The following is a 23,001-nucleotide window of genomic DNA, read 5'->3' as shown; positions in this document are numbered from 1 at the left end:
TATCACACTTTTGGTGTTTAGTGTACTGCCACCTATGTGGTAATTCATGGGTACATGTTTTTTCCCAAAGGGGATAACTATACATTTCTTGGCATTGAGCTTGAGCCCATGGCTCTGGCACCAAGCATCTGTTTCTGTAAGGCCCTTTTTTAGAGTATCCACATCATTTGAGGATTCAATAATGGCTCCCAATTTGCAGTCATCTGTGAACTTTGTTAGCCAGAGTCCCTTAGTGTTGGCCTGTACTTCAGAGAAGTAGATGCCAAACAAGAGAGGTCCCAGGACTGAACCCTGAGGTACTCCACTTGTCACTTGCCTGGAGCTGGATTTGGAGTCATATACTTTTACAGTGTGGGTTTTGTCAGTAAGCCAGTTGGCAACCCATCGAATGACATATGGATTAATGCCCAGCTTAGTAAGTTTATCTATGATTCCAGAGTAGGGGATGGTGTCAAAGGCCTTGGTGAGGTCCAGATAGGCTGTGTGGACTGCCTTACCTTTGTCCACGGCTCTGGAGACTGATTCGTAAAAGTCAATCAGGTTCAGGAGACAAGATCGGCCCTTCACAAACCCAAACTGGGTGGGGTTCAGTGTTTGAAGGTCGTCAATGTCTTTGTTTATAAGTTCCATGATAATACGTTCCATGGCCTTGCAGATCAGGCTCGTCAGACTGATGGGGTGGTAGTTCTCGGAATCCAACTTGGATCCCTATAGATATAGATATATATATATATATATATATATATATATATATATATATATATATATATATATATATATATATATACATAGAGAGAGAGAGAGGCAGGCAGATGGGCAGACTGAAAGAGTGATAGTTGTTAAAACACTATTACTGTCCTAGTTACAAAATATATCCAAAATGTCAGATAGTGAAGATACAAAATGCAAGCACAAAAGCATACACACAAACAAAAACTGTTCAATCCACTTGAAATAACTGCAAAAGACAAACCTCCATTTATTAAAAGTTAAACAAAATAAAGTAAAATTCATTATATCTCATTTTACCTTATTGAAAAAGAATTACTTTCACACACAGTATACATATAAATATGTAGGAACACTCCACAAAACTACCCCATTGATAGCTAGTCCTCTAACAAATGAATCAAAAGAAAGAAAACAGACAGGAATTAAAGAAGTAATAAAGTAATTAAAAAAGCAATAACATCTAGCCAGTCAGAAATCTTCCATATTCACAAATCAGACATGAAATTACAAATTTAAATTAAACTAACTCAAAATTATATCCATAAGTAATAACTTTAAGTAAAAATAACAAAACCTTAACTACACTATTAAAAGTTTACATCAAAATGCTCTAAAATCAGTTGTCAGCAAGAACTGAATTAGAAAAGCAGCTAGGGCATCCCATTTTATTAAAATCTAGAAACCCCATGCTATCCATATTTAGTCAAAACTTAGGTAGTGAATATGGTTACTCAATACACTGGGAAGAACTATTCTGACAATAAAATACAACAAAGGATAACTGGATTATGTGTGGGTCTTCAGTTTCTGACTTATGAAATATATATCATAGGAGTAGGCAATTCAGTGTGTGTTTCATGGCTTTTCAAATGAAGGAATGTGTTTTCTAAACCTACAGTACAGCACATTTAATTTATAACTCACTTAAAATATAAACATACCAAAATGCATGCAAAACATTTGCCTATGACCCCTAGAGAGCGTGAGAATTTCCTGGGTAAACTCTAGGATGTGAAAATCAATGATAATATCATTGTTTTTAGGTGTTTTACGTTCTCATACTCTGACTGAATAAAGTACTCAGTGTCAAATAAATATTTCCAAATATTAATTGTCTGTCTTAGCTAAATTAGTTTGGAACAAACACAAAAAAACAACCAAGACTATTGATATCAAGAGCATCCTAATAGGTGAAGATCTTTCTGCATCCCACCCAGGATTGTAACTTTTGTAATTTAGATATATTATAATACTATCATATTTAATCAAACAGAAAAAAAAAAAACTTACTTATAAAGTAATCATCCCTCTTGGTATTTGAACCTGTAAACTATGCTGCAATCAATGGCATTATGGAAAACGATTGGTATACTATCCATAATGTCCCAAATATGCTTGCACAGAATATTATCGTTGAGCTCTGCTCTACTGCTAAGGTTTGTATTCATGAACACATACCAGATACACACAAATATATAGCTACACTTAGTCATGAGACCAATTGAGGAATCACAGTATTAATATAATAAAAAATATAAAAAAGTACTACTTAGCATTTGGAAATCTCTTGAGTGAGAGAGTGAGAGATCTTGCAGTGATTCAGGAAGTTGGGCATCTTCCTTTGGCCACACTCATGTTTATAAAAGAAGGTTTAACCTATAGTCCATTTCATAGTGCTTAGAATAGGAACAAATATTTTCAGATGCCTGATGAGAATATTATTTTGGGAAAAGTAATAGAGAATTCAGTTGGATGATGATTGTAAAGTTGAGATAAAAAGTGTTACAAAAACTGTAAAAGGAATATGGAGATTTTTCTAGAGACTGTGGGTAGTATTCATTGTCCTGGGATTTGGACTTGCACAAGGCTTATTGTTGAAAAGCACAGCTGTGCCGATATGCAAATACAGTAAGTGTCAGTTAATAAAGTTTACTTCAGTTAAGTGAAAGTCCATGTGGAGACACCCACTATCTTTTGAACTATTGCAAATTAGTAAATTAGATTAAAAGTGGTATTGAGAAGTGTGGATGCACCCATTAGTGTGTAAAGTTTTGATTACTTTCAGCTTCTTTTTGAAGACAGAGATCAGTGTGAGCTTGCGCAAGCTCTCATAAACAAATGGTGGGTACTTAATGCAGGTGGTACTTACTGCAACTATGTAGAGTGAATTATAAAAAAAGATAAAGGAGTTATGTAGTGACTACAGATGGTATCTTGATGTGGACTCCCTAAATGGGTCTTTGTAAGGTGGTAAAGGGGAAGCTAGTACAGCTGGAAATGGGGATACAGAAAACAAAGGATACATAAAAGGAAAACATCAAAGGGTTGTGCTGGAGGAGGTGAAAGGGGGGGTACTATGTTTTGGGCTAGTGAGAGACCCTCTCATTTTTCAAAATGTTTATACTTGAGGAAAGTTGAGGAAGTAAGTAGGGAAGAGGGTATAGGAGAGAGCATTATGGAAGGTGGGAGGATGAGGAGGTGTTGGAGAAGGTCTCAATTATCCCATTGTGTGATGGACTTGCAGAGGGGGACCTCAGTGACGTTGGGTTGGAGTCCTCCTGTAGCTTAGTGGTCAAAGCCAACCAGGTGAACTAGTCTTGCATTCACTGGAGGAGGTCTTGCATGGGTTTAAGGTGCAGCTTCACTGCCCACTCAACCATATCCTCAACCAGGTCCTGAAGCTCACAGCATTAAAGTCTTTCCAGATTGCACTGCACTATGGTGCCTACAGGAACAGAACCAGAAACTTGACTCTGTGAGGATATTCTCAGACAGGCAGAAAGAGATGGCGAGTGTTCCCAGACTTGGATGTATGTTTTGAGGGTGCCTCTGGGATCCACTAAACCTGTAGAAAGAGGAACATAAAGGGGAGAGACGGAAAACAATAAATGGAAATAAATAAATAAATGGAGATAAATGAAGGGAAAGAGAAACACAAAACAGAGGCAATAAATGCAGTCATAATTTGGTATTGCAGGAATTTATTTTTTATTGACAGCACTACATTTTACACTGACTAATAATGCTGCCAGACGGCACTGCTGTGGAGTGTGCTGCAAAGGTTGTTTACTGGTACTGAAGTATTTCAGTACTTCTTTTTCTGATTTCCTTTTATATATAATTGATTTTATTTTAAATTGGCATACTACCTTCCAATTATCTGCTACAGAATGGAACACAGAATACGTCTGACTGATTTATAATGATTTAATAAAAAGTAATATTTTCTTCATACTCATAAGTACCTTTAATTCCCCTTTTCAAACTCCTCCCTGGCTGTGGGGAGAAGCAGAAGAACAAAATGACTCCCTACATCCTTACCTACACAATACCTATGTGCATAACTGTACAATACATGTTTTGTGTAACATCCTTTTTTTTCAAGCAGATGTACTACAATGGATGCAATTATAGGCCTTGCTAGATTAAGTGCAAAGAGCTACCAGTAATGCTTGATCTGTTTATTTGCAGACATTTTCTTTCATTTCCTTTTTCTAACATCTTCGTTTTGTTTTTCTAGAAGAAAATGTTGTAGATTGTAATGAGTTCCTGTGATCTGATAAACTGAAAGGCACCAGAGTGTCTGGAGTGGGTCAGAGAATGGTTATCTAGTGCTACATTGCTCTTAATAGCAAATCTACATCTTGTTATAGGTTCCCAGGAGTGTAGTCAGCATAATACTTTGCAGAACTTACCTGTGTTTTCCTGACTTAATAGTTTCAAGCCTACCTGTAGTGCAGAAAACTCCTGATTTGTGCTGAAATGATGTGAGTAGTTCAGCCTTCAAGATGTGGTTAGCTCTGGTCAGCCATTTTGTACATGCATCAACTATTCTGGAAACAAATGTCAGACTTTTCAAATAGATGCATTTCCTACAACAGTAACACAGTAAATACTATTTCTGACTTACACTGAACACTGCATTTGTAGAAAACCATTATACATCTACTAACATTTCATTTCACAGTATATATATATATATAGATATGATGTGCATGTATGCAGAAATTCTACACCTTGGTCTAGCTAGCTATATACATATATGTGTGTATAGATACACACACACACACACACACACACACACACACACACACACACACACACACACACACACACACACACACACACACACACACACATCCATAGTGTAAATCTTGGCTCTAGATGATTGGCACTGTTGAAGTGGCAATTCAATCCCATGTGCAAAAATAGGAAAAAGAGGTTGTGGGGGATGGATGGAGATATCTATATAGCTACATATATATATATATATATATATATATATATATATATATATATATATATATATATATATGTATTATAAATATTCATATATATATATATATGTGTGTGTGTGTGTGTGTGTGTGTGTGTGTGGTAGATGCAGCTACATAGATGCAACTAATACATATGCATATACATATACTATGTGTGGGTATGTATGTATGTATATATATATATATATATATATATATATATATATATATATGCAGGTGCACATGCCTGCATTTTCTTAAAGTACTTATACATGCATACATATAACAAAGTGGTTCATGTAAATCTTGGCTTTAAATGACTGCTACTGTTGAAGTGACACCCCAGTCCCAAGTGCAGAAATGGGAAAAGGAGTTGTGAATGGATGGATGGATGGATGGATGGATGGATGGATGGATGGATGGATACATAGATGGATATAACAATGTAGTCAACTTTATATATCCAGTACCCTCTTAAAATACAGAGTAAAAGAAAATACTTAGTATAGAACTCTGGCCTTCTTTCCTATATCTGCAGTACCTAATGTCCCCACTTTGTCTCTGCAAATCATCATGCCAGTGCTGACATCACTGTCCAAAGCACTGGATCCCTGTTGGTGATAACAGATTGTCCTCCAACTCCTGCCAGATGTCCACCTTCTTCCACCGTGTGCCAGCTGCTGCCTGTTCCATCTTATGCAGGTGTAACTCCTGCAGGAAGAAGAGCAGTGTCTTGGTCTCCTTTTCAGACCAGCTTAGGGCTGAACACCTCTGGGCCTTTATAGCTGTTGTCTTGCAAAGTGACAGTGCAACACTAAAGTATACAAGTACAGGAAAGGGGATAAGATGCTGTGAACAACAGTCTCTGAGCTATGACATCAGTCTGGCTAACCCATGCAGCCATATAAGGTTAAAACCTATGGAACTGTGAGCAGTGTCAAAATTTGTTTGCTGACTGGATAGAGGCAGTCACATGAAATTCCACAATTTCTTTTTCAGAGCTATTGCTTCTTTTACTATGTAAAGGGAAAACCATGAGTAGTCAAACAACTGGACTTGTGTTTCACTGGTTACATTAGTATGCACAAGAAATGTACTGGCACAGCTGCCAGAATGTCATTATTTATTTATTTTTTTTTATTTATTGCCTTTGTTTACAGGGAAAGTATATTTTTAGTGTAAGCCCAGAGAGAAAAACTCCATATAAATATATACTACCTACAGAAACAAATTTTTTACATTCATCAGCTGGTAATATTAAACAATAACTTAACACATTTGCATACATTCTTCTAATCATATTAGCATAAATGAAGTTGGTTATAATCAGTGATATAAAACTAATTCAGGGCATACAGATACAAAAAACACAATTGTACTAGAGCAGGAGACAAATAATAGGAGGCAAAGCAACAACAGAGGCTGGTATGCTAGGTGGGGGAGTAATGAAAGATGTGGAAGTGGAGGAAAAAGAGAAAAAGAAAAGGCTGAGGTGAGTGTGATTAAGGAGTGTGATAAGAGAAGAGAAACAGAAAGTTGGATGAGTTTAGACAGGGTGGGAGCATTGGCACAGCCATGAAGAAGTTAGATGTTGTTTTAGGTTGTGATTAAAGCTTGTAATAATGACATCTTGTTTTATGGTAAGTTTAGGTAGAGTTCCAGTGCTTGGCAACATAGGTTGAGAAAAGGGTTTCACCTGCACTTTGATATTATGATGATAATGTAAAAAAGTTATGACAGCATGGCTTTAAAGTATATGCTGGTTATCTTATGAAGCATTACTTGTTAATATTAGTGAAACATTACTAAAGTTTGTTTTAAATGTTATTTATGTCCCTCTTTATTGTCAGTAGCTGCATTATTAAGCAATAAGAGGTGATATAGTTTGATGGATGTAGCTGGAGTAGGGTACGGTGCAGTTCTACTTAACTGTTAACTTACTAAATATATTCCCAAGGGTATAGCATACTTAATTCTGGATTTGAACTGCTAGAAATGGGCACACTTTTCTGCATTCAAAGTGTATCTCGTACACCAGAAGTCAGACTCAGTTTATACATTTGGGAACAGATACAACAAAGTGCAATGCTGCAGTTTATCCCAGCTTGGGTTCATAGGTTCATAGGTTCATACTAGGCTATCTGCCCTAGGGCATTTATAAGCCTAGCCAGAATGTGTTTGGCTTTCGCCACCCATTTTAAATTTATTTTGCTATGCCCTTTTTCGAGGTTAGTATACTGTGCCTCTGTCTAACAGTGACACAGAAGTGATACCCGGGGTAAACCTATGATCTTCCATCCACTCATCAAGTTTCCTCTTGAAGAGAGTCAATGAGGGACTCTGCCTAACCCGGACTGGGATTTTATTCCAGAGTGAAGGGAGCCTCTGGGTTATGAATCTGTCCCTCCAGCATGTCCTATTTATTTCAGTGCTGAGGTTCAAGTCTCTCGAGCATGTAGCTCGATGGGATTTGGATTTTCTTTTTTTTTTAAAACAAGTTTATTGTTTTAACATGCAAGAAAAATGTCATAACAATTTTATACAAGTAATTAAAATAGATGTGATTATAACATTCAACAAAACAACCAAAGTATTTACAAAGACATCCACTACACTCAGATCAATTAATTAAACTAAAATACCATGCTATTGAAGTTAAGATTTTTTTAACAAGTTTTGTAAATTATCCCATACAATATAATAAGATGTTTTTCTAGTAGTTCTAGACTTTATTGTGTTCATTTCCATATGGCACACTATATTCATAACATTTTTAAATTCATTGAACGAAGGAGGTGTATCTGAAATCCAATTTCTGGTTATTATTTTCCTAGCCACTGCTAGAATAGACCATAACAAGGGAAGCTTAACCTTTTTAACACTTTGAGGTACCGGTGTGTTAAATAATATAAGAGATTTAGTGTCATTTTCATGTAGTATACAATTAAAGTCACCAGCTAAAATAATATCTCCTATAGAGAATGATATGATCTTATCAAGATGGTATTTCACTGTATTAATACCAATGCCAGGTATCCAATATACATTAATTAATGTATAAGTCTTCCCATTAATTTGTATTGTAACCATACAAAACATTCCTTTATCATCTTGATAAGACTTAATAGTTTTAGGAATAGGCATACTTTTATTCCATAAAATAGCCACTCCTCTTTTTTTCTGAGTGTGCTCTGAACTAACCAATACTGTATATTTGTTTGTGGCTAGTTTATCAATATCTTTTTTCAAGAGATGTGTTTCTTGAAGGAAGACTAAGTTGGCCTTATGTAAATTAATGTATCTTATTAGGCTTGCCCTTTTACACGGATTATTCAGTCCATTAATGTTTAAAGAAATTCCTTTTAGAGATGTCATTTGGCATTTTTAAAACATAAGAAACTTATGATCAAAATAACAATTAACAAAATAAGTAGTGTTATACCTCCTCCTTTAGGTGTACCTTTAAATATAGCTGTATTTATTGAATCTATTATGGGATTTTGTATAAGATTCAATTTTGTTTGTAGTGACAATGAGCTTACAAAATATATTGTGGATGTCAGAACTATATACATATAACAGTGAACCAGAGAAAATAATGTAAGGATTAAACCTTGCACCCAGCCTGGAGTTAAAAACTCCAACTTAGAGTAGTACATACTACTCAAGTTAACCCCCTACCCTAAGCAGCAGTACCTCAGCTACCACCTTATCAATTTAATACTAGTTATATATAACTTAAATTAACAACTTTCAATTAGATTATCTAGCAAGACAAAACTACACATTTAATAGAACAGCATCATATAAACTAAGAGAAACCCTTTTTTTAAAAACTATTCATACTACTATATACATTTATTTAATATAATACATTTATATTCAAATAGCATTCAATTAAACTTGATATTAGAAACCAAGATGAGAGAGAAAAATAAAAGACGTGAGAGAGGGAAAGAGAGTGAAAGAAAGAGAGAAAAAAAAAAAAAAGGAAGGGCATATTTACATACTAATTTATTCAAAATTTGTAAAAATAAGTTCTAATGTTCATTTAACTCAATAACTTTGGCTAATATGGTTCAGACATTACATATATTAAAATGCATTTATTTTCTGTCATGTAAATGCAGTTACCAGCTTCCAAAAGACCTTAAATTACTTGTATCAAAGCTTTTTTCTCATACTTATTATTGTCAGTAGAATAAAATATTATATTTATAAAAATTGTTATAAATCATCATGCATAGTTATGTAGATTCTCAGAAACACTTGCATTATTGTGAAGAAAGCCATCTGTATTTTGTATATCTATACTGCTGCTTTAAAATACATCACATGACAACTTCTTCCACAATAGAGTCATAAAGTTATTTATGCTTATCAATCAGATAAATGAAATGAATTATAGTAATGTAAATGTTTAAATCATAAGTTTTTAACATAAATTAATATGCTGCAGTCAAGTAAGCTTTCAAAAACACTTGTATAAATGTTTCACTTTCTATGCCTTCTAAAATATCACATTTGCTTACTATGAGAAACTGCATCATTTAAAATCATTATAACTGATATATATTACAAATTATAACATAAATACTTAAGTAATTATATAAAATAACTCACATTTAAAAGTTAAAGAGTTCATTTTCCATCGCAGAGTCGCATTTGCAGTTCTACTTCCTGGTAGAGTGTTCTTCCTGAATCTATGATGTGTCAGTGTGAATTTTGGGGTCAAAGTTCAAATTGACTGCTTTCAGCTTCTCTGTGTGAATTCTGAGAGTTGAAGCTTTCAAAACAACTCGAGGACACTGTTCACGAGGTAACCCATATCCCAGATTGTCTCCCTTAACATTTTGGTGGGAATCTTGTTAAAAACAAGTGACTAACATTCATTTAGAAGTATAAATGCAGCTAAACATAACAAAACCTTCACGAAGTATTTTACAAGTTATTACAGCCTCTATGCAAGTGAAATTAAGCCCAAAGTTATTAAAATATAATAGAACTCAATATTTTTGCCCCAACTTAATTTTTATACAAATCTTATTATTTATTGTGCCTGTATGGTCATAAGCATTTTAATATATTAATATGAAAGAGAATAAATAGAAAGAATATAGAAGAGAAAAGAAAAAAAAAGAGAGTAGAAAATAAAAAAGAATAAAGCAGAAATAAAAAAATGTAAAAGGAAGCTACAAAAATTATTTACAATGGAATATTACTTGCTGCTTATATTAATAAAGATGGAAATGAAACATATTATTTACTATTATATAGTTCTGATTATTATTAATTAATGCATGACAGATTATTTGTAAACAAGCATAAGCAGTATAATCAAGGAAGTATAATTAGCAATAGCATTTAAACAACATATAAACTTTTTTACAAGGAATAAATAAATTATTCCATTTATTATATTTTCATTACACTTCTCTCCCTACCCTCCCCCACCCCTTACCCACTACATAATCTAAATAGAATGACATTGTTTAAAATAAAGAAAAGAAGAAAAGGAGAAAAAAAGAAAATAATGTATCAAGTTACTAACCTTACTTCTCTTTTTCAGAAAGAGAAACATATTGAATGATAGCTTGTTATTAGTTCCTCAGATATTTTGACTGATTATGAAACAAAACATTTCTTTGCACACAGAAAATAACTTTGATTAAATCTTTTTTCAGAATATTTGTGGCTTTCTGGAAATGCAGTAACTATATTTAAAAAAAATTAATAATGAAGAAAAATAAAGAGAAGAAAAAAAATGAAAAAAGCATGGAACAAGTCATTTGTTTTTTAGTCTCTTCTTCTTCTCTGAAGTCTTCCATGAAGTTTCAGTTGCCAGTCTCTTTAATGAAGGACTAGCCCATTCCATTTCCTCTATTTTATCCAAAATCTTATTTTTTTTGATAAACAGTAATGCAGAGTCTAAGTCATCAAAAATTTTAGGACCATCAGGAAGGAAGATTTTTAGCTTGGCAGGAAACAGAAGGTAGGTTTTAAACTGTGCTTTTTTAAGCTCCCTTATTAGTGGCAGAAAAACTTTTCTTTTAGCTATTACCAAGGAAGAATAGTCATTGTCAAAATGCACAGTTGTCTCATTAATTTTGACAGGACCTTTAGCCCAAGCAGATTTAAGAACCATCTCTTTATCAAAAGATAATAGAAATCTAACTATAACTGATCTAGGATAGTTTTTGTTAGAGTTAATATTAGCTATAGATCTATGTGCTCTTTCGATACCAAAAGAGAATGCTTCTGGTAAGTCTAAAGTTTTAGGGAGCCATGTTGTTAAAAAAGAAGTAATATTGTTACCTTCAATCTTTTCTGGTAGTCCAAAAATCCTGATGTTATTGCGCCTAGATCTATTTTCCAGGTCATCAAGCTTTGTTTGTAGATGTGTATTTTGTTTCAGCAAAAACTCAGTGTTGATTTCCTCTTCTTGGATTCTATTTTCCATGTCATTTACAGTCTCTTCTATGCCTGTAATCTGGATCTTCTGTTGTTGCAAGTCTATATGTAACAAGTCTATTTGTTTTGTAGTTTTTTCTATGAAGGTATCAATTTTAGTATCCAGTTTATCCATCTTAGCAGTAAGTTGCTGGATTGTAGATATCAGAGACTGAAGTTCTTTCTTGATGCTGGAGTCTTGAGAATTTGTCTTACTGGAACTCATTTCAAACAGAGAAACTGTCAAGAAAATTTCCAAGGTGATTTCTGACAGGAATATTTTTAAAATTTCCTTTCTTTTTTAGATATAGTTCAAGAAATATATAAAACAAACATATTTAGAAAGAAAATTACTTCATAAATTAATTTTGTAAGTAATTATTTCCTGTCAGTGCAGTGAAATTGGTGGAGCTGAAGAAATCTGCTGCTATCCTGTGTTCATCCTTGGCCACGCCCCGGGATTTGGATTTTCTGAGGTGCAGCATGTCCATTAATTCCGGGTTGGACATGGCTTTATACGTCAGGCACAGATCACCTCTGAACAGGTGGTATGACACTGAGTAGAGCTGGAGTTTCTTTAACCGGGCAGCATATGGCATCTGCTTGAGCCCTTTGATCCTCTTGGTGAGGTACTTTTGGGGTCTTTCCAGTTGCTGCAGGTGTCTGGTAAGGTACATCCCAAAAGGGGCATTGTATTCAATTATGGGCCTGATGAGGGATGAGTAAAGAGGCACGATGACCTCCCCTGATCTAGATGTGAATCCCTTCATGATTAGGTGGGCTATATAAAATGTTTTTCTAACCACTTTGGCCACGTGGTTGTCAAATGAGAGATTGCTATCAACTAGGGTCCCCAGGTCCCTAATTACTTCTTCTGTACTTAATGGATTACCACCTATATGGTAATTTGTGGGCACTTTGTTTTTGCCAAAGGGATGACTATACACTTTTGGCATTTAGCTTGAGGCCATGGCTCTGGCACCAGTTGTCTGTTTCTATGAGGCCCTTTTGGAGGATGCTTGTGTCGGCTGGAGAGTCAATTATGGCACCCAGTTTGCAGTCATCTGCGAACTTGGTCAGCCACAGTCCTTCCGTGTTGGCCTGTACCTCTGAGAAATATATACCGAACAAGAGAGGTCCCAGGACTGAGCCTTGTGGGACACCACTTGTAACTGGTTTGGAGTCTGACATGGCTCCAGCAATTCTAACCATGTGGGTTCTGTCCTTGAGCCAGTTTGCAATCCATCTAGTGACATAGGGGTTTATATGTAAGCTGGTGAGCTTATCTATAATGCCCGAGTGGGGTATTGTATCGAAGGCTTTTGCGAGGTCCAGGTAGGCTGTGTGGACCATCTTCCCTCGTCAATGGCCTTGGTGACTGTTTCAAAGAAATCAACCAGGTTTAAGAGGCAGGATCTGCCCTTAACAAAGCCGAACTGGGTACGATCCAGTGTCTGTAGGTCCCCAATATCTTTATTTATGAGGTCCATGATGATCCTTTCCATAGCTTTGCAGACCAAGCTAGTCAGGCTTATGGGGCGATAGTTTCCAGGATCTGTTGAGGCACCACCTTTATGGAGAGGGACCACTGTTGCTGTACGCCACTCTTTGGGCACATATCCTGTAGTAAGGCTGAGATTGAACAGTAGTTTTATGTTTGGATTTAGCTCTTCTTGGAGTTCATGTAGGACACAGTCTGGGACACCGTCTGGTCCCATTGATGCTGTGTTTTTTGCTTTGGAGAGGGCGGCTCTTACCTAAGCATCTGAGATGTCAGGGGGGCAGCACTCTGCTGGGATAGATATTTGCCCTTTTGGTGGGGGGGAGACGTTTGCGCTGAACCTGTCAGCTAGGATGTTGGCAATGTCTGTGGGTTTGGTGTATTTTTTGTCATTTTGGACTAATTCTGAGCATATCTGGGAATTACCACCCAGGTTCCTAACATAACTAAAGAAAGCCTTGTGATTATCCTTAGTGTCCTGTGCAATTTTTCTCTCGAAGCTGTCCTTAGACAATTTTATGAGTGCCCGTAGTTTTTTTGCTAATACTGATCATTGATGCCTTCCCTTTTTGGGATTTTGCTCTATCATTTAGTAGCTTCCTCCTTCTATTGTATAGTTTGTTTATGGCTGGGGTCCACCAGACAGGACGTCTGCCTTTGGAAGATTGAGTCTTGGTTTTATTTGGGATCGCATGATCCATGCATTCCTGAAGTTGTTCATAGAATGCGTTTATAAAGGATTCTGTGGTCTGGGCCGTATCTGGGCCGGTGAGCTTTATTTGTGCATGACCTGCAAAAATGGGCCACAGTTCATGCCTGAACCTGCAATAGTACAATAGTCAAAAGTCATAAAAGCCAAGATTTTAATGGTGCTTAGCCAAATTTTTGCTAGCTGAGTTAGGAAAGCATAAAATAAACAAAATCAAAGGAACAAAGATTTTAACTTGGAAATTACAGTAAAATTAAGCAAATTTAATTCTCTTAGTTATATCAGTAGGAAAGCACTAGAATGTTCATGGCAAAGTGCAGTAGATCTGGAGTTTTTGTATATTGATGTGAATGATGGCCAAAACAAGCAGGAAGAAATATGACATGGAGCCAAGTAGTTTAGGAATTAAAAGTTGTTTGGGGAAGGAAATGCACATTGACACAATGCAGAAACAGGACCAGCAACATGGTGGGATGTGCCATTTCAAAGGCTAGGCAGAACACAGATGCCTCTAGCAATACCGGTGGGGACCTCCAGCACTGATCTCTATAAGACCTGATAAGGAGTACCTGCTCTCCATATTGAGAGATGAGTACAACAGTGATTGAGCTGCGATAGGCATGATCTGAAGTGGTGTGGACACCGGCACTTATCCACAGCAGCTGCATTCATCCAGTTAGCAAGGTTTGTGCTGTGCATCTCTGATTACAAAACCACAAACTGCAGAGAATAGCTGTGCACATGTAACACATGACATTTCTTATCAACAGGTGCCCCTCCCATTTCTGTCATTCAGGAAAATGGCTAGAGTTTGCATGTTAAGTGTGTTCATCACCTACTTATAGATAAGTCAATACTATGGTCCATGGCCTCAGTAAACATGTCATCACTTACTCCTTCTCAGGGTCAGCAGCAAAAAACAACAGTTCCACTGTGCCAGCACAACAAGAAAATGCTGACAGCAGAATCCATCCATACATTCACAACCCCTTTTCCCACTTTTACACATGGGGTTGGGGTGCCACTTCAACAGTGACAGTCAACTAGAGCCAAGGTTCACGTGACTGTTGATAATTATACAAAAAAGCGGGTACAAAAAGCTAATCCATGAAGGAAAGACTTTATTAACGAAAGCGCTTTTCGTACGTACTGTGTACGAACTTCTTCAGAAAAAACAGAACACTAAAATTAATCCATTTAAATACCTTAACATAATCCACTGATACTAAATATCCCACAGACATCTTAAAGGTACAACACCATATCCGTATTTGCTCACTATGATACTTATTGACAAAAATATAAAAAAATGTATACTTATATCAAAAATATATGCATATATATATATATATATATATATATATATATATATATATAAATGCATTTTATATAAATAAATTATACTTCATTATATCATAAAATTAAATAATGTATAAATATATATATTATATATATATATATATATATATATATATATATATATATATATATATATATATATATATATATATATATATATAAATATATATATATAAAAATATCACAGAATAATTAACCCACAGTGACTAAAACTTAAAAATACATAATAAATTCAAATAAAATCCTACCTATTAAGGCTACTAAGCTTTAAAAGTGCCACAATAGAACATAAATCATTCAAGCCAGGCCAATTATAAGAATGTAGTCTTATCTGTCATATTAGCTCTAACCTTTCCAAATGTAATTCAAGGGGACTGCCCCTAATACTAGATCTTAGTTGGTCCAAAACCCAAAACTTAAAGGTGTGTGTAGAATATTCATACACATGCTTAGCCAAAGCATTATCCATTATAGATTTTTTAATATTGTAAGTATGTTCGTAGACTCTATCTCTAAGTCTCCGAACAGTTTTACCCACGTAGAAACATGGGCAGGATTGACATTTGGCTATATATACCACTATTTTAGAATTACAATTGGTTTTATATTTACTTTTCAAATCAAAATTATTAATTGTAATAGAATTACTCACCAACATGAATTTACAATAGGGGCAGGAACCACAACTAAACATGCCTTTATTAATAACACTACTTTTATTGCTATTAATACCTTCACGCAATTGCTTGAAATTCCTATCCCATCTGATTGTAAATTTAGGTATCCTACCTACTTTGCCAACTAAATCCTTATTTCCTTTTATTATATTCCAATTCTTGAATATTATTCCTTTAATAAAATCAAAATCAAAATTAAAGGTAAGAATCAAGCTATATTCAAAAGAAAGGGAATTATTTTCTAATGGGTTGTCTATAACAACCAAGAATTCCCAAAATCTGATACTACTATTTCTGAGGTGACTATATCATTATATCCATCAACCCCCTGCCTACTAACTATGGGTTTATAAAAACCTCTATGTCTCTTATCAAGAATTTCATCTAATATTCTATCAATAAACTCATTAGGGTTGAGGAAAATCTCATCGTTAAAAATTGTTCATTTAGTCTGTTTTATTCAATTTTTTTAACGATCTATATATTCTACAGATGTATTTTATCACATGGCTTTTAGCTATAATGCACATTTTATCTGATTTTTGATTGGATGTTTTAGTGTTTAAAAATGTAACTGCTATTCTATCTTTGTTGGTCTGATGAAGCGGATGTTATTCCGAGAAAGCGCTTACCTACTACAATAAAGGCCATATTGATTTTCACTGCTGTTTGGAACCAGATTATTTTTCTTTTTCTTGTATTCTCTGGTTTTTGCATCTGATTCCTTATTTGGTTCAAGGACTGTTTTTGTTTGGTATATTTTCTTTATCTTTGAGCCAAGCATGGCAGGGAATGAAATGGATCGTTTGGACAACTTTGTACCTTCGCTGGATTTGCCATCTAATAGGAGGAACAACTATCGTTTATCTAATTTATTGGACTTTCAAACTAATCCATTACTTAGTGGAACTAATATGCAGGCAACATCACTGACTCCAGATAATCCTGATTTATCTGCAGCTTTCAGAGATGACTATCGCAATCTGGAGAATAAACTTTATAAGTTTAAGCCCTTGCAGTGGCAGCGCTTTCATCTTGAGGCTTCACTGAGCCTTAATATAGCACCAAGAGGACTTACGGTTCTCACAATGCCCAGTTATGGACAAGCTTATCCTGAGCTACTTAGGCGCTGGCAGTTACTTAACCTTGAGTGCAGCGCTAAAAATATGCAGCTCCTTATCGAATTATTTAGACCAGAGGAGCTAAAACTATCTAATGAAATCACTGAGTTGCAAAACATAATTAACAATACCTATTCAGATGAACTTGTTGGTGATAAAATGGATGTGTTGATTGAAAATATTACTGGATATGACAAGGGACTTTCTGCTACCAAAAACAAAAAAATTACTAAGGGATTTGAAGGATTTTAAAGAAGGCAATGTCTTCTCTTGGGTAAATGAAAGGGTTAATACTAACTCCAGCATACAGCATATAACAGGAATTGGGCGGAGCTCTGTAAGACCCAGAACTACATTGCATTCAACTGTTTCAGATGAACAAGCAGCATATGCAAATGCTGTTAAAACTACCACTTCTACAGAACCCACAGAACTTTTACCCAATGTTCCTATTGTTCCTGTAAGTGAGGGAATTGTTTCAGATGTCAACCTAAATACTTCTGTAGCTGCTGTAAGCAGTCACTCTGATGTTAGCACAAGCACTGCAGCTGTTAGACCTAAAACAAGCATGGCTTCCAGTGTGAGTCTGAATTCCACAGAGCAGGCCTCTGTACTATCAGGCTCCACCCGTGGACATTTTTTATTGAAAGAACCTATGCCTATAAGAGGCAAATCAAGGAATCGCCTGCAAAATCAATGTACATGACGACTACACAGCCAGGAGGACAAAATAAGGTCAGGAAAGAGATACAAACAAGCTTAGTTCACAATATCTCTACTTAACTTTAACTGACTCACAATTATCTGTGTTAAACAGAGGTTTAACCTTTGTTCCGGCTCAAAGAATGGACATAACAGAGGTAATTAAAGACCTACACCTTTTTGGCAGAACTCTTACACTTAAAGCTATGTTTGGCAATTCTAATAATGCTGATTGTATATTTAGAAAGCCCAGCACTTGCATACCACCTAGTAATTCTACTATAGATCTGTTTATTGACCTTTGTGAAAAACAACTTGGAGAGAAGTCTCTAGATAAGCAAACTAATAATTTTAGTAATTTATCAGCTGCAGATATACAAGCTCTAGTTGAATTGAAAGAACTAAATAGTACAGAAATACATCCAGCTGATAAAGGAGGTGGTATTGTTGTTATCGACAAGGATAAATATATAGAATCTATGTTACGTCATCTCAGTGACATTGATATGTATGCCATTTTACCTATGCATATACTCAGTAGTGTCATAGAAAAAGTACAGTTTTTGATCTTTGATTTATTAATAACAGGCATGATATCTGAGCAACTGTTTGAGTATTTCAAGGTAAAACATCCAACAGTCCCTTTGATATATGGTTTACCCAAAATACATAAGAATCCCTTAACTCCACCTATGCACCCTATAGTTTCAGGCCGAGGTTGGGTAACTGAGCCACTTTCTATTTTTGTAGAAAAGACTTTGCATGCTGCCTTGGCTAATTGTAGCACTGTTTTAAAGGATACCAAGACTTTTTTAAATGAGCTATCTAAACAAAATGAAATTATCTTAGGACAATGTTTATTTGTAACTCTGGATATTGAATCATTGTTCACTGTTATACCCAATGAATGGGGAATTGAAAATGTCAGAGAATTACTGTGTGAGAGAAACACCCCTGATACTAAAGTGACACTTATTTGCACACTTTTGGAAATCATCCTAGAAAACAATGTGTTTATTTTTAATGATGTTTATTATGCACAAAAAGTTGGCGTAGCTATGGGCACAGCTTGTGCTAATAGCTACGCCAACCTATCCCTAGCTAATTGGGAAGCTAAACATGTACTTTCGAATAATGAATACCAGGTTAACATCAAATGGTATAAACGTTTTGTGGATGATATTTTTTTGTTGTGGCATGGCTCAAAGCAGCGGCTACAAGAGTTTCTTTTATATTTAAATCAGTTGAATACTTTTTTGAGATTTACCTATGAATATTCTGATAAAAATGTAGAGTTTTTGGATGTTAAAGTTACTAAAAATAATTTATCCACTGTGTCTACTACTTTGTATAAGAAAAGTGTTAGAAAGAATAATGTTCTACACTATGGCAGTATGTATCCGAATCATACGAAATTCAATGTGTTGAAAGGACAGATATTTCGAACTATGAGACTTTTTAATGATGATAATAGTCTCATTGTTGCATTACAAACACTTAAACAAGAATTTTTAGAAAGAGGCTATAGTAGTAAACTTATTGATTCTCAAATAGCAGAAGGATGGCGACATAGATCAGGTAAGTGTCAGCCATACTTTCCCCCCTCCCCACTAGTATTAACAACAGGAATAATATTGACAATACTTTCTCAAGTGATGCTTCCACTGATACCTCTAGGAATAAACTAAGGATGCCATTGACCTTTGCCAGTAATGTGCATGTAGCATGTGATATTATTAAAAATAACTGGGATATTCTGTCTACTGTACATGAGTTGAATTGGCACACAGCCAGATTTTGCTTTTAGAAATAATAGATCACTTTAGAGTCAGCTCTGCTATCGATCCTTTAATACTAAATCAACTATAATATCTGATAGACTTGGTACATATATGTGTAGGAATTGTATGGCCTGTACACATATACATATTGGTAATCATTTCACACATCCCACTTTGGGTTTTAAGATAGATACTGCTTTTTATGCAGATTGTCGAACAAAAAATGTCTGCTTTTGCTATTGTACTACCTGCTTCTCATTTTACATAGGGAAAACGAACAGGGTGTTTAGGGATAGAATACTTGAACACCTTAGGGATATCAGGAATGTTAAAGAAACCAGCGCACTATCACTACATGTAGCTAAAGAGGGTAAAGAACATAAATTTAGCTTTATGGTACTAGAGATTCTGCATAGTACCAAGACAGAAGGTGACATAAATAATAGAACATAATCTAGTGAACAGAAATGGATTTTGCGCTTTCAAGCTGATAAACCTCCTGGTTTAAACAACAGAGTTTCCCTGAAACCCTTCCTTAAAGCATGGCCATTAAAGCATTGATCTCAATTTTTAATATTTTATCATATATGTTTCAATAGTCCATCTTTTATTATTTTTTACTATTGTATTTACCAGTTTTAAGTACATATTGTTCATTTAGTCTGTTTTATTAAATTTTTTAATGATCTATTTATTCTACAGATGTATTTTATCACATGGCTTTTAGCTATGATGCACATTTTATCTGATTTTTGATTGGATGTTTTAGTGTTTAAAAATGTAACTGCTATTCTATCTTTGTTGGTCTGATGAAGCGGATGTTATTCCAAGAAAGCACTTACCTACTACAATAAAGGACATATTGATTTTCACTGCTGTGTGGAACCAGATTATTTTTCTTTTTCTTGTAATCTTAGGAAACATTGTGCACGGTACATTTTACCTATTATATAACAGGGTGTACAACTCAACAATTGAAAATACCACAAGGTACAACTGAGCAGCATCCATTTGGCATGACTGGCAATACTGTTTAAAATAAGAGAAAAGAATGTCAAACACCAAAAAAGAAGGAATTAATCTGATGTGCAATACCTTCACAGACAAAAACAGTTATTTCTTTTATATCCTAAAAAAGTGGAGAGCAGCAGAACATACCATTACTAATGTAATATGATTTTCCTTTCTAATGGAAGTGAACATATCCTCTAAACTGCAAGGTGAATTGTGTATCAGTACATGTTTACATGGGTCTACTTCAAAAGGACAAAAACCTACATTACCGAAGACAACATTACCAAGACATTGCCTAAACCTGACTTTAAAGAATGAACAAAATACCGAAGGATTTCACAGGGTAAGTATCCAGGTGGTCAACAAGGGGAAATTTGCCCTTTTTCAGTGTAGTGTGATCCTGGAGTTGGTATATTTAGTTAGGGGGATGTGGGGGGATGTAGCCCCCACCTGAGTGGTTTTGAGGTAGTGCAGTGTGTTTCATTGTTAGATAGTGGCCAACTGGATGCTTACCTGTGAAATTCTTCTGCATTGTGTTAATTCGTTAAAGTCAGGTTTTGGTGATGTCGTCTCGGTAATGCCATTTTTGGTAATGTAGGTTTTCATTCTTTTGAAGTAGATCCATTTACATACACACATTTCTTCCAGTTACTAAAACAAATCCTCCCTGAGCAATTGCCAGCTAATGAATATCCCTGCACAAGGATTAGTAGTCCCAAACAAATGACGAGAACATTTCACTGCAGACCCTTAAACTAAACTCAAACAACAGTACAGTAGAAATGGTCATATTCAACATTTAGCTTCCTCCTAATGTAATTCACTGCACAGATGTCAGTGGACAGAAAGGCATGATATTGAATGTATTCTAATGCTAAGATAAAGCAGGTAACTGTACTTAAAAAAATAATTTCTTTAAGATAAGAAGTAATGCCTGATGTGCAATGACAGTTCACTGCACAGCATAGCCCACACATAGACTCAGACATAGTATAAGAGAGCTATCAGTCCACAAAAAGCACCGTCGCTGTAATGATTAACAGTACAGGAAACACAAAACAGATGCAATTTGAAAAGGAATGAACCTGCACTGAAACACGGCTGTAGTATTCAATAAATAACCGCTCACCAAGACAGAACCAACAAATAATTTATTGTAAATGTAAGCGCGCTCACAAACAAGTCGCTTCATCAGACAAATTCACTTTGTTACACTATATAATTTATACTCATTAGCAATTCAAATGAACCAGTCACAAACTTCATCTAATCAAAGCCATTAATATAAAAATACACATAAAAAATATATATAAAAATTTTTGACATATTAAAAATTCAATAAACTCAAATTAACATTGCACCTTTCCTCTACGTTTCAGCCTATGTTTCTTCAGAACTGGTTTCAGTGATAAATAATCATTCAACCATTACCTTGATGCGATCTAAGCTTAAGTATCCATTTTAACTCATGATCTTCAGTCATATTAACCACATCACCCATACATTCATTAATATAAAGCATACCTATAACCATAAACTTAAAACAATCTGCACTTCCTTCTACTAAAACATGCTTGGCTATGGCACTAAATCATTGTCCCTTATGAATACAATATAAATGGTCCCGTATTCTTTCTCTTAATCTTCTATTAGGTTTCCCAATATAAAATGCATGGCATGACACATAGCATGCCAAATAAACTAAATTATTACTATTGCAATCTGCTTGTATATTAAAACTAAATACTTTTCCAGTCTCTGGATGTGTGAATTTATTGCTAGTATCCACATATTCACAGTAGGCACACTTAAAACATTTCCTAGTGCCCATTCTAGTACTAACTTTGGAAACTTTATCAGTTTCTTGACCTTTAGGAGATATTCTTGTAGTAAAACTTAGGACATTTACCTATAATATCTACTATACATGGAACACTACTTAATATATTCCAATTTCTAGCTATAATATCCCTTATAGCTATTGAATCTGAACTATAAACTAGTGGGACAAATAATTTATCCTGCTTCATTCTAGGGGTATCATGTAATATAATGTTAGCTGAAAAGTGCGGTCTCCCTTTCCTTTTACACTCGGCCTGAGTCGTAATAATGGCATCAGCTATTTCTTTCTACCATTTACCCTCTATGCTTAAATTTCTGACCCAGATTTAAAATGACAGTAGAAAAATCATTTTCTTTAACATCTAATGTAGAGGTACGTAAGAACTGTCCGCTTACAACATTATTAAAAGTGTGTTGTGGGTGCATACTAGATCTAAGCAATATGGAAAATCTATGACATTCTTTCCTAAATAATTTAGTATAAAATTGTCCATCCTTATCTGTACAGACTCTTACATCCAAAAAATCAATTTACTCATTGGAACTAGCAGAAGAAAAAGACAAAAAAGAACAACTCTGTTCAATAAACTCTAAAAACTGAGATAAAATATGATAGAAACCATTCCATAAAATAAATATATCATCCACAAATCGACGATATATCATAATATTATTCATAACTCTTGAGGGAAAAAAACACATTTGTTTCCCGTTGTGCCATAACCATGTTGGCGTAGCTATTGGCACAAGACATGTCCATAGCTATGCCAGCGCTTTCCAAGTATGACAATTATTTAACAGAAAAACATTATCAAGTACACATTTCATTAAAAAACCTAATAGCTCTAAAAAATCAG

Source organism: Protopterus annectens, chromosome 17.part0 (assembly GCF_019279795.1).
Source record: "Protopterus annectens isolate FY-2018-M chromosome 17.part0, PAN1.0, whole genome shotgun sequence".
In the NCBI taxonomy this organism is placed as follows: Eukaryota; Metazoa; Chordata; order Ceratodontiformes; family Protopteridae; genus Protopterus; species Protopterus annectens.
This window is presented reverse-complemented; position numbering follows the sequence as displayed.